General features: G+C 36.1%; 1 long non-coding RNA gene across 1 annotated transcript; it reads right to left on the bottom strand.

The window, feature by feature from the left end:
• Positions 1 to 188: 188 nt before the first annotated feature.
• Positions 189 to 12,554, bottom strand: LOC110019903. The gene is made up of 3 exons (XR_002293492.1): positions 12,505 to 12,554; positions 9,484 to 9,518; positions 189 to 440 (listed from the first exon to the last, which is right to left on the bottom strand). It is a non-coding gene; the product is annotated as an uncharacterized LOC110019903 (long non-coding RNA).
• Positions 12,555 to 13,617: the final 1,063 nt, after the last annotated feature.

Below are 13,617 nucleotides of genomic sequence, written 5' to 3'. Positions count from 1 at the left end.
GAGCTAAACAATTCCAAACCAGTATGGAGTGAAAAGCCAAAGCCTTAATTTAAATGCAAGGTAAGTCAAAATAATTGAAATCTTCGTATTTTATGCGAAAAATGTAATTTAACCTTCAACCACGCATTTAAAATTTTAAGCTCTTTTCAAGTTTCTTTCAATCAAATTCCTAAATTCCAAATTCCAAATAATGACAAATGACTATATATTACTACATTTTATGTTTCTAACAATAGTTTAAAAGGCTCACTACTATTCTTATGTAGATGCATGTATTACTATCGAACCTCCACACCCCCATTAAAAAGGGAAATTACATCATTACGCTAGAAGCCAGGAGAAAATAAACAAGCCAAAAACTGCATCAATTTCTCAGAATATGATTATGGAAATACCCATAACAAAGCATCCCATAGCTACCCAAGGACTTAAACGCTCACCTGAAAAAATCACAGAATGAGATGGCATCAGGAGATATTGTGATGCAAAAAAAAAGGGGGGAAATGGAAAAAATAAAAAAAAAGAAAATGTTTCTGAAAATGCAATCTCATAAAAGCATCAAAACAGGTGTATTTTGCAGGATAAAGAATTATCAGTAATGATAGCAGAAGCTTTGCTAGTTAGATGTGATCAAAATCAGGTTGAAGTTACAAATAAATCACTATTTTGGCATTACTGATACGTTTTTTGCATTTGTTTAAGCATATAGAGTTATACAAGAGGAAGAAGTGTCATTGCAACCATATATTGCCCTTGGTGGCAACTCCTAAATAGCTGCACCAGAACCTGTGCTGACAACAATTTTACTATTAACCATAAAAATAAGTGAGCACTATTCCACATAATTGCCGCCTGCATTCCCCTGGCTCTACCGCAACTACCCTCTGACACTAGGATCACCTGTTCCACTACTTGCAATTACGATTCTCCACCTATTTAAATCATATGCCTCACACAAGTATTAATTACTCTTTTTACAGAATTCTTCCTGCATATATAGAAACACTTACTGTTTAAATGTATTTTGAAGGAATGTCTATTAGCTGCTTTGCATGTCTTCCACTGTTGTCCTGTATCGTAAGCTGCACCTGTAGCTTATCTTCAATGGAGGTACTGTACTGAACTTCTCATGGTATTACAGTCGGGTTACCATCCTACCTGTAGCCTATCTCCTTTTCATACAACAACCCAACTTCAAACTCTCCTACCCCACTCATGGCCGAAATTCACATATCCTTAATCTCTAAAATTTTTTATGTTTAACATCAAAAATGTTGCTCACATTCAACTCACCACTGACAACCATCCTATTTGAAAATCCCAAATTCAAAAGCTATTCAAGGCAAATGATTTTAATAGCTTCCTGGATGGTTCGGCCACCCCTCCACCTCAAATACCCAATTCAATGGTCAGCCTATTCAGAATATGGAATTTCTCACTTGGCAACTAATTGATCAAAACTTATCAGCAGCCATATACTCCACTATTAAACCCACAATCCTCCCTTATATCCCCAATCTTGAATCTACTTCTGAGATATGGACAACCATCATTAAGCCACTTCCAATCAACCAACCGATCACGTGTTATCCAACTATGGAATGAACTCCATCACATCTTTAGAAAAGATCAATATATGACTCAATACCTCCTTCAGATTAAATCGTTGGTTGATAAAATCACTACTTCTGGTGGACACATAGATTCTGAAGACATCATTTTGCACACCCTCAACGGATTACCAAACTTCTATCAATCCTTCAAAACAGCAATTCGCACACGACCTAAACCAATCAACCTCGATGATCTCTATTCTTTATTCTGCAAGGAAAAAACCAACATTTCTGCTGAAATTGCCAAGGCATCAAACCTTAACGTTGTTGTACTATACTTATCCCAATTCGGTAAAAATGCTGCCACTCGCGGCCGAGGAAAACAATTTCCAACCCTTCGAGGCACTACCAGTGCACGTGGCAACTTTTCCTCTGCTAGAGGACGCAGCCTAGAAAACTCTTGCCCTACTTGTCAAATTTGTGGAAAACAGAGACATGCTGCCGTTACCTGCTGGCACTGCTCCAATTCCTCCATGTATCCATCAACAAAAACTGATGTTGCTCTCCTCAAATCTACCAATACAACAACGAATGGTTGCTAGATTCAGAAGCAACTTCCCAACTCACATCCAATATTAAGAAACAACAACTGCCACACCATATTCTGGTTCCAATTTTGTTATCATAGGCGACGGCTCAACCATTCCTATTACTCGTTCTGGTAAAAGTATCTTACCCACACCCCAACATAAGCTTCAACTCTCCCAAATCCTCCATTCACCATACCTAACTCACAATATTCTATCCGTACATCAACTCATTTCGGATAATAATGGTGGTATTATTTTTAACAAATATGGTTTTATCATTAAGGATCAGAAGACAAACCAAATTCTGCTTCAAGGACCTAGCAAGGGAGGTCTCTATCCCATCTCTACTTTCTTTGTGTCCAATACCTCGCCATCCTCCATCACAACATGGCACCACCAGCTCGGCCATCCTCATCTACCATCAAAGCCATCTCCAAAACTACTACTAATATTTCTTTTTTTTTTTTTACAATGAATGCAACTCTTCAAAAAGTCATAGAGAGTGTTTTCCTCTTCCTAAATCCAAAACCAAATGTGCAGCCAAACTTGCTCATCCTGCTGTTTGGGGACCTGCCCCCACTATGTCTCTTCAAGGCTATAAATATTATACTCTTCTTGTTGATGATTATTCTCGTTATATCTAGGTGTTTCCTATGGTCGCCAAATCTGAAACCACAAAAAAACTCATTTCAGTTCATAAAATGGTTCAAAATCAATTTAATAAAAATATCAAAATCTTACGTAGTGATGGAGGGGGAGAATTCACATCCCACCATCTACACAACTACTTCCAACGTCATCTCATAATTCATCAATTTAATTGCCCCTACATACCCCAACAAAATGAATTTGTTGACGTATGCACCGACACTTCATTGAAACCACATGAACTCTTCTATTGACAACTCATCTGCCCCTCAAATTCTGGACAGTTGCCGCTCATGACAGCCACTAATCTCATTTATCGCGTCTTACAAAACTACCTCCCTAAATTCCCCACATGAACTTCTTTATAGCTCACCACCTACCTACTCTCACCTCAGAATTTTCGGTCGCCTATGTTTTTCATGGCAAAAACCACTTGCCCCAAATAAACTCTCTCTCACAGCTCCACCATGTATCTTCATTCGATACTATCCCTCTCACAAAGGCTACTATTGCTACAACCCACAAACTCAGCTCACCATTGTCTCTCGCCATGTTGTCTTCAATGAGCAAATTTTTCCCTTTCAAACCATCAAATCTCACTCTCCACCATCAAATATCTCTCCTCCAATAAATCCTCTTCTTCTCACTCCAACATCCACTCTTCCTCCAACAAGTACACCTTCCACATCAAGTACATAAATACCCACACTCACTCCACCTCCATTTCTCCCCTACCCTCCACAAACCTTCAACCTGAACCTAACCTACCACCTCCCACTAGACCAATCGCTCCCGTACACTCTATGACAACCGATACAAAATCGGGTCACTATAACCGAAGCAAATACTTAGCCTTACCACCTCCCACTCCACAGTGTTGATCCTACTTCTTATGCTCAAGCCTTCAAACATAGTCATCGGAAGCAAGTTATGTCTTTAGAGTTTCAAGCTCTTCATGAGTAAGGCAATTGGATCTTGGTAGATCCCTCACTACACCAAAACATTATCGGCTGTATATTGACCTACCGAACCAAGTACAATTCCAATGGAATGGCAACCAAGTACAAGGCTTGTCTTGTCACCCAAGCCTTCAAACAACAAGAGGACTTAGACTAGTTTGCTACATTCAGCTCCATCGCCAAGCTACCCAGGATCCGTATTTTTCTCACCATGGCTCTTCCAAACAAGTGGCAAATCCGCAAACTTGATGTCACTAAAGCCTTCCTCCATGGACCATTGGAAGAAATCTACATGTCTCAACGTCAAGGATTTTGTGATCAACAATACCCCCATTAAGTATGCTAGCTGAAAAAGGCTTTCTACTGACTCAAACAAGCGCCCCAACAGTGGTATCACACACTCATAACTCACCTCAAAGCATGACAATTTTGCATGAGCACCGTCGATCCATCCTTCCTCATCTACCAACACCTTTCAATTACTCTCTACTTTCTTGAGTGTGTTGATGACATCCTTATAAAAAGTAATGATCAAAACACCATCAACAACCTTATTTTTTTGATCTGCAAACTACATTCAAACTCAAAGACTTGGGTTTGCTTAACACGTTCCTAGGCATCAACATTAAAAGCATTCCTCATGGTTATCATCTTTCTCAAACTCCCTACATTACGTCTCTCCTACAACAACTTAACATGCTAACTTGCAAAACAGTTAAAACCCCCTTGCCTCACAAACTATAATCAAATTCTAAATCCCTTCATGCGCATCCCGATCCTACCCAATATCGTCAACTTGTCGGCTCACTCCAATACTTAATTACCACTCAAACTGGCATTGCATTTGTCGTTAACTACATATGCCAATAAATGCACAACCCATTGGTCTATCATTTTCAAATCTTCAAACGCCTCCTCTGCTACCTACAAGGCACCTTGCATTTTGGTCTCCCACTTGTCAAGGGTGATCGTCACCTTACCTGCACCCATTGATCTATCATTTTCAAATATTCAACCGCCTCCTCTGCTACCTACAAGGCGCCTTGCATTTTGGTCTCCCACTTGTCGAGGGTGATCTTCACCTTACCTGCAACTCAGATTACGATTGGGTCGGGGACTTCACCAATCGACGCTCGACTAAAGGTTTTTGTACTTGTTAATAATCTCATAGCTTGGGCATTTCAACGTCCGATGACTGTAACACGTTCCCCCACTGAAGCTGAATATCGGAGCCCTAGTTGCTGGTACCACAGACATCATATGGCTCGTCGACTACTCCAACAACCATCTACTGTGATAATACTTCCGCTATCACCATGGCACTTAATCCAGTATTTCACGCCCGCACCAAACATGTGGAATTGACTACCACTTCATACGTGATCAAATCTCTTCCGACGACATTCAGATTTCTCACACAGCTCTCATGATCAGATAACTAATATTTTCACCAAAACTCACACTGCCACTAAATTCAACAAACTCAGGAGCAAACTCACAATCAGTCCATCCGATTGCAAGTTTGAGGGGGAGTAACAATACTATTCCACATAATTGCCGCCTGCATTCCTCTAGCTCCATTGCAACTACCCTCTGACAGCAGGATCACCTGCTCCACTACTTGCAATATTACCATTCTTCACCTCTTCAAATCATATGTCTTACCCAAGTGTTAATTTCACCTTTCACATAATTCTTCCTGAAATATAGAAACACTTACCGTTTAAATGTATTCCGAAGAAATGTTTATTAGCTGTTTTGCATCTGTCTTCCTTTGTTTTCCTGTAACGTAAGCTGCACCTGTAACTCATTGATCTCTGAAACTGTTTATATGCAACAGTATAACAATGTCTCTGATTATATTTTCACTTATATTTCCTTACTTTGCAACAGAGTCAAAATTTGATCCTGAAGAAAATAATAATTTAACTTTTCAATTTATATATATATTGGGATACTACGCAAATATACGTATATTTATCAAGTAATATAAGACTTTTTGATTAAGACCTGAATATCGAACCTACAGGAAAATTATGCAATATGTTCTATTGAACAACAAGCTTTCTATTTTAAAAAGACAATTACTTAAATTAGAGATATATTTGCAGTAATTAGAATTCAAATCTTTTTTGTATTTTTGATATTTTGACAAAAAAGTAACAATTTAAAAAGATAACTTGAGTTTGTGTAAAAGAAAAGCACTAAATTTGAAAATATCTCTCTCCTTATCGTGAATGAGTATTAAGCATAGGAATTTTATTGTGGTAGTATGCAAATTGTGTTGTGCCAAATATGAGCAATTATATTCTTTACCCTTACTATAGATGCTATAAAGAAAATTGGCTAACTTAAAGTTTGAATAATTCTGAAAGGCAGGGAAATTAATAGCTCTCACTCTAGAGTTCTCTCGATTCCCTCCACTTGGGGGCTAACATCTCGTGTTAGAACCTAAAACAATAAACCAAGTTGGGGGCTTTAACCTGCCACTTTAAAATCATCTAACTCTACACCCTTCAATGATTATTTCCCTATTTATTTGCACTAAATCATATGAATTACATTCTCACTCATACAATTTCATGCGATTCTTTCCAATTGTTGACTGAGACAATATCAGCCCGGTTCTTGCATGTTCTCACAACAAATTTTAACATCTGGATAGGTCAAATCAAGAAGCAAATGAAGTTTATGGATTTAAATCATTACAACTTCTTCCAACATTAAAGATCAATACTCTCCACAAGTTCCATCCAATACTTTTAATTACTTATCATTTTAAGGAGAAAGATAAAGAAAACTACTCAGAATCGATGGAGAAAACAAAACATACTTTAGTTTAAAAGTAGAAATCATTGTTAAACCAACAAGAAATCTCAATTAAAACCAGAAGTAGTTCAAAACAGAAGATAAAAACTTATCTCAAATTCTCCACCAAACTCTTGAAGTCTGAAGTTCTTTTAAATCTCTTCTTTTTACAACACTCAAAATAAACTAAAAACAAGAAGGATTAAGCAAATTTGTGTCATGCTTGAATCTCTCCACAAGATTCCCACGATCTTCTCAAGACTCAGCACTATGTCCCTCATCAAGCACCCACTTCAAATGTCTCAACTTCCTTCTTTTATAAATTTCCCAAGAGGTACCTTGGAAACTCTTCAAAATGTGTCCAAATTCGATGTATTCTCCAAGGGATGTCTCTTTTCGCAAGTCTTTTAATAATATTTTCGTTCCTAGTGGTCATAGCCACCCTCTTTAGCCAATAGGTGTCTCAAATACCTCTTCAAAATTCGGCCAAACAAAGAAAACCGTCAAATAACTGCCTCTGACGCTTAAGTGTGGGGCCTCTGACACTTAGGTGCGGTCTTCTCTGTTTAACCGGCGTTTAAGCGCCGGATCTGGCGCTTCGGCGTCAAAACACTTCAGCACAATTTTCACCTCTTTGCTCTAAATTTGATCTTTTTTCACTCATTTTAGCATTTCTCACCTTTTTACTTGTACCTGAAAGAAAAACACACAAATAACTTCCATTAAAGCTCAATATCTCAAAAATAGGTATAAAAATGCGTCTAAAAATACTATATATTTTAGGTGTATCACTTATCTTCAATGGAGGTAATGTGTTGAACTTCTCAATACGTACTAATTTATACAAATTAGGCCACAATTTCAAACCAAAGCGACCTATGTTTTAGACTAACACAGTCATCATCATTGTCCTCACTTGCCATGTATATAATTTGACTTCATCAACTGCAATTCTCCATTCATTCATGTTTCATGTTGCAATAAATATCAAGTTAAATTCTATGCAAATGTTGCGCACCTTCTGGCTACGTGACTTGATCCGTGTTCTTTTATTTCTAGACATGATTAGTATCATATACTTGTCTTGTTGGTGCATTGTCTATCATCCTTTTTGTTCATGTACAAAAAATATCTCAATATATTTTACACTAACTTAACTTTAATGGATGCTAGTCCGTCAAATATAGTCACTTTTTAATTGATCATTTTTTATTCTACTACACCTCTATCTTAACATTCTAATATTTTTTCACACTCAATGGGTAACTTTTCTCCAACCTTCAAATTGATAATATAGTCTAATTGTAATTTTACAAATTGATCTCCATGTTTATAATATATTCCCTATGGTACCCTCGAGGCACTTCTTTATTTTAGCCATCCAATATTAGTGCTAAAATTTAAATCTTCATCTATACCTACAGTCTTCAATATAACATATTCAATATACTTAAATTTACCACCCCTATAGATTACTTTATTTCCATATATTGATTGATAATATTATTAATTTCATAACCAATAAGAATGCATATCATATATTTTGTCATTGCTCCAGCAATCCTAAGAGTAGCGAGTTTAAAACATCATTCCGTGTTTGAAACTCCAATTTCAGTAGGCGTTTCATCTATTAGAACCTATTTCATCCGTAAATAAGCATACTCCAAAATACTTCGATTATCTTCTATAGGAATATCCAAATCCAAAATGGAAAACATACAATCATAATGTTAATCCTTGATTAGAATCTTATAGTTATTGAGAACTATTGGTAACTTCAAAACTACTTATGATGCTAGACAATGTTTAACATTACATATCCTTAATAAATTTATCATATTTATGCTGGATGAATTTTACATCATACATACCAAATCCATTCTAATGACACTAGATCATATCATCATTTCCTCAACAGCAATAAAATTAATATAAAGATTTTTTTTTTTTGCCCTGCACATTTTTTTCAATAATTGAATTAGCACAAAAATTTCCTCTAAAATAGATCTTCCTAGAATAAAAACAAATTATTTTATGATACCAACATGATTTTTATAAATTTAAATTAAATTGTATGCAACATAAATTTGATTAAATAACAACAACAATCTAATCTCTCTTTCGTTCTTAAATCCTAATACTGAAGTATTTCTTCTTCAATCAACTGATATCATACTTAGTCTTCGTAACTACAACAGCACAGCTCTAAAACCAACAAACCAACGCCAAAGTACCAAGACTCCAGAGGGTAATATTGAATACTGAAGGCAATTTAAGCTTGAAATTGCTCTATATTACAAATAAGGCCATATAAAAGTAGTGGCAGAATAGAACAATAATGCTATAATCCAAACATGAGGCTAGCAAGTTATTGTTAAGTTTAGTAGAATACTTCTATCAGTAAGAGAATGGGCAACAAAATTACATAAATATAAGAGCTTATAGAACTCTTTCAACATCGATAGTCACTCCGTAAACTCAAGTGATTTCTTTTCAATTTTTTTAATATATACTTATACAAAACAGAATATATTCCTTCTATTTAATGCTTCTCATAAAAGACATTTAATTCATGACTCTAAAAGAAATTAATTAATTTATATTCCAGTTAAAAAACTTTTTGCTCTGCCACCTGTAGTGCTGCACTCTAACATCAACATAAGCACAAGCATCATAGGTGTTTTAGCACTGTGAGACTTGCTCAAATCTAATTTGCTAATGAATTTTTAGATTGCTTTATAAACAAGCGCTTTGGAGCCTTTGCTTATTAAAGAACCTCAGAAAGATGATGTAAAAAAAAAATTCATCATAATAACATTTAATATGAAAATTCTGTAAAGATGCACACTAATCAGTTCACATTCACATAAGAAAAAGATAGAATATTTTAAGAAGAACATAAATCTTAGACTGAAAAAGAAATACCTATTCTAGCAGCCTTCCAAAAGAACCCACGGAAACTGCAAAAAAGATGACACTTTAGAACATCCTTTGGTTCATAAACAAATTAATTTATTACAATCAAATGGAATAATTTGAAATCTATAAAATGAGAGCTAGAAAAAGAAACACGTAGATTCTAGGGAGCTAGCACAATCGGTGCATGCAGAAAATTTAAAACAGACAGAGAACAAGAGTTTTATACGGCAAAATTCCAAAATAAAGTAGAAACAGTAAAAAAATTTCAAAATTTAAACAACAAGCCTAGTCTCAAAAACTAATAGGACTAGTTATTTTAGAGGGTAAAAATATAGATGATACCCAATGCAGGAGGCTTCCCACAGATACAAGGTTTACCAAGGGTATAAAAGGCTAAAAATGGATTTACTTAATTGATAATTCACCGGGTAAAAGAAAAAAAAACATACAGTAGTGGATGGACAACATAATAAACATAATTGATAATTCAAAAGAATAAAAAAAATCAGTGGTAGAAGGAAAACACAAGGATTTTTCCAAAATCCCAAGAGGTGTTGGTGGCTGAGGTCAAACATCCTTCTTTCAGATAGGAGCATCAACCCATGTCCTCAACTATCATAATAGCGTGCGATGACCAAAAGGATACTACCCTTAAATGGCTAAGGACCTTTTCATTGAACCTTAGACATCGTCTTCAACGATATTTGTTTTTTCTAAAGGGTACTATTATGTGCTAGAAAATTTGTAGCAGTACAGTGAGAATTTTCTATGTTAACGATGCAGTGCTAGAAAATTTGCAGCAGTACAGTGAGAATTTTCTATGTTAACGATGCACAATATTTCACACGGTGATAAAAGAAGATCAAATAGATGTAAAGGTTTTTTATGTGAAAACCCCTTTAAAAATAACGGCACTTGGCCGATCTGAAATAATCCACTTGTAAGGTGAAGATTACGAGAGTCTATCATTCTCCTAGACTGAAGGACAGGGACTACTAATTATGGATTTTCATCTTAGACTCCCATAAGAATAGTGAAACATAGAATAAAAACAGTAAGAGGTCGTGGATGTCACTATTGACTGATAGTCAACAAAATTGGTTGAGTGGCAATGGTAATTAGCGTCAATTGACTACATATGACTGTGGTCAAATTACTACAAACATCGACGTCGGTTGGAGTTTTTCATTGTCAAATTACTAGGTTATTGCTCATGCTTAAATTTTTATTCACTAGCATTCAATTTTAATGGCTTTGCATTGCAAAGAAGTTTTGAGCTTGGCTTTATATAAATTATGTAATTCTCACCATGCAATATTTATTTTACTTCAAAGCCTGTTGATGCAAGCATCTACCACATTTGGGCGGCATGTGTAACTCCCGCGACTGAAGCGCCACCGCCTACTTGCCTAGACCAAACTAGTCCAGATTTTTCTGTCTTATGAGGAATCGGTCGGTCATCCTGGGCCAATCCTAGTTATCTTAATATTATATATTTGCTTTTGTGAGTGTCTCGGGTTAAGTTTTGTGTGAGTTTACTCGGGATTGCCACTAACATCTTCGCTTCTCCCTTTGAGGGTTGTATCCAAGGAGAGAAACAGTGCCACCATCCTATTGTATCTCTCTACTGAAGTGGTGATTTATTTTTCGCCAAACCTTCCACGTCCCTCTTGCTTCGCTGCCACACCTCCCACCACACTACAGCCCACCCACAATCGCTGTCCTGGTTGTTCCTTCCTGCAGTTTCCTATCGCCCGGCCGTACCATTTGCTTTCTGCTTATTGCCGCCATCCAGTACAGCAACTAGCAAGAAGTCGCTGTCCCTGCCTTTTCCAATCCTTCCGTGTCGTTTCCCGCCTCCTTTCTTTGCTGCCGCCGCCCAAAACTGCAGCCCATACCGCTGTTTCTGTTGTTATAACCATCATTCCAACTTTTTTCCACCTAGACTGGTTCCAATCCTGCAGTCCCACCGCCTGCTGCCTAATGTTGCAATCCCCTTTTCTGTCGCTGCTGTCACCTGGAACAGCCAACCTGCGGTTTTCCGGACTCTCCCAGCCACTCTACACTCACTGCCACCACAAAAACAAGCCTCTAGAAGCCCCTAATTACTGCAACCGCCACCCTCCAATCATTCCAGTCACCTACCACCCTTCCCAATCCACCTAGCCGTTACCATCCCCAGATCGGACCCCAGCTTGAGTTTGTGTGATGTGGTTTTTGTTATTTCCAATTTCAGTGTGTTTGATTGTAATCTCCTATTTGCTTTCAATAGTAATATTTGTTTTTCCTTTTGTTGTTTGGGTTAACTTAGTTATTACTTGTAATTAAACCAATTCATTGAGCTCTCCTTTTCCATGCATTCTTGTCGTGAAGTACTGACAATTTGAAAATGAACTAAAATATGCTTCATCTAGTGAAGCAAGCATTTTAAACAATGATTTCTCAAGGGGAAAATTGGAGAATGGATAAAAGCTTAGTTGAGATGACAGACTACTATAAGTATTCATGTTCATTGGTGACCTATTATTTTTCTAGCTCCAAATTACACAAAATTAAACTATTGTTTACCTCATGCCTAATGTGACTTACATTGTTTATTTATTAAGTTTCAAAATCGTTTTAAGGCTATTTCCCCAACAAATTTTTATTCAACTTTAAATGACTTGGTCAAATGTAGTATTACGTTCCTTGAGCATACCAAGATGTGTTTGGATGTTCAGTTTTCACAATTTTAGAAACTGAATACATTTAGCCATGCCAAGGCATAATTGTAAGCAGCATTTTCAGCAAAATGGCTAGCAAAGAATAAAGCCCATAACAAGCTGTTCAATATTTCTCCCCATAATTCATCAGATATCAGACAATAAATGATTGATTTAAGATTTGAGCAAAGTGAGTATGGCCATTCTTTATCTCCAACCAATGATGCAAAAAATTTAGGCGTCATATGTTCTAATAACCAAAAGCAATTCGTGGCCTTGAATCTTAGAATGAACAAAGATTACCAAGACAAAAAGGGTGGCTTACTTTGAGTGCAGATGGATATTCTAAAGAAAAACCCTTAAATGACCTCAACAATGGGTGTTCTACAAGAGGAAAATGTAACTTAGAGTTGTTATTATTGTATGACAAGTTGGCATATAAAGTAAAAACTAAACCATGCAAAGAAATATATACATTAGAGAATAGAGATGAAATTAACAACGAAAAATTAATTAGTCATCAGTAGAAATAAAAAATAATAAGTAAAATGCCAAAATAGTCCCTTGACTATTAACATGGGGCAATTTTAGACCCAAAGTTTATAAAAGTGCAAAATTAATCCCCAGATAAATTTTATATACCTTGAAATAGTTCCCAAGTAGGATTATTTTAGCCCCATTTAAAACACTCAGGGGACTAAAGATTTTTATGGACTTTAAGGCTAAATAACCATAAACAAAGAGTCAGGTAACAATTTTGACACTTTTCAAAGAATAATTGACCTTTACCCAGGTGAGGAGAGCTCCTTCTTTGTTAAGGAGTACAACACTCAAATTTATAATTAAAAGCAGCCTACTGCTCCTTTGTTCATGCTTGGACTCCTTTTTTCTTGCTTCTTGATCTCGTCCTTACCATAAGTTGCCTTCATTGAATGCCTCGCTTATTTGAAATGCACCGATGTACCCTCTTCAACATGTGTCGTTGGATATATATATATATATATATATATATAAGGAGAGAGTGTGTCGTTGGATATATATATATATATAAAGAGAGAGAGGAGCCTTCTTAGAGAGAAAAGTTAACAAGGCAGCTCTAAGGCAACTCTTATTGTGCCTCTGAAAAAATCCATCTTTTACTTAATTGTACCCAAAGCTCTTCTTCCTTCCTTTAGGGTAGGTTATAGAAATACATGGTATGGGATGAGTAGCATAAAATAAAAAGATTAATGTGGCTTAGATTTCGTCGATAAAAGAAAGATAAGAAGACTCATCTCATAGATTAAGAGTGATGAATTAATAAAATTACTAAAATTTTATGCTATAAGTTACTATATCTTGAAACAAAAGCTTAGGATAACTATAATGATTGAGAAGATATATCCACTCATGATGCATGATATATAACTTCTTAGGCAGAATAATCCCCTTATCTCGA

Source organism: Phalaenopsis equestris, unplaced genomic scaffold, assembly GCF_001263595.1.
Source record: "Phalaenopsis equestris unplaced genomic scaffold, ASM126359v1 Scaffold000086, whole genome shotgun sequence".
Taxonomy (NCBI): Eukaryota; Viridiplantae; Streptophyta; class Magnoliopsida; order Asparagales; family Orchidaceae; genus Phalaenopsis; species Phalaenopsis equestris.
The sequence above is the reverse complement of the archived record's forward strand: the minus strand, read 5'-3'. Positions and strand labels throughout refer to the sequence as shown.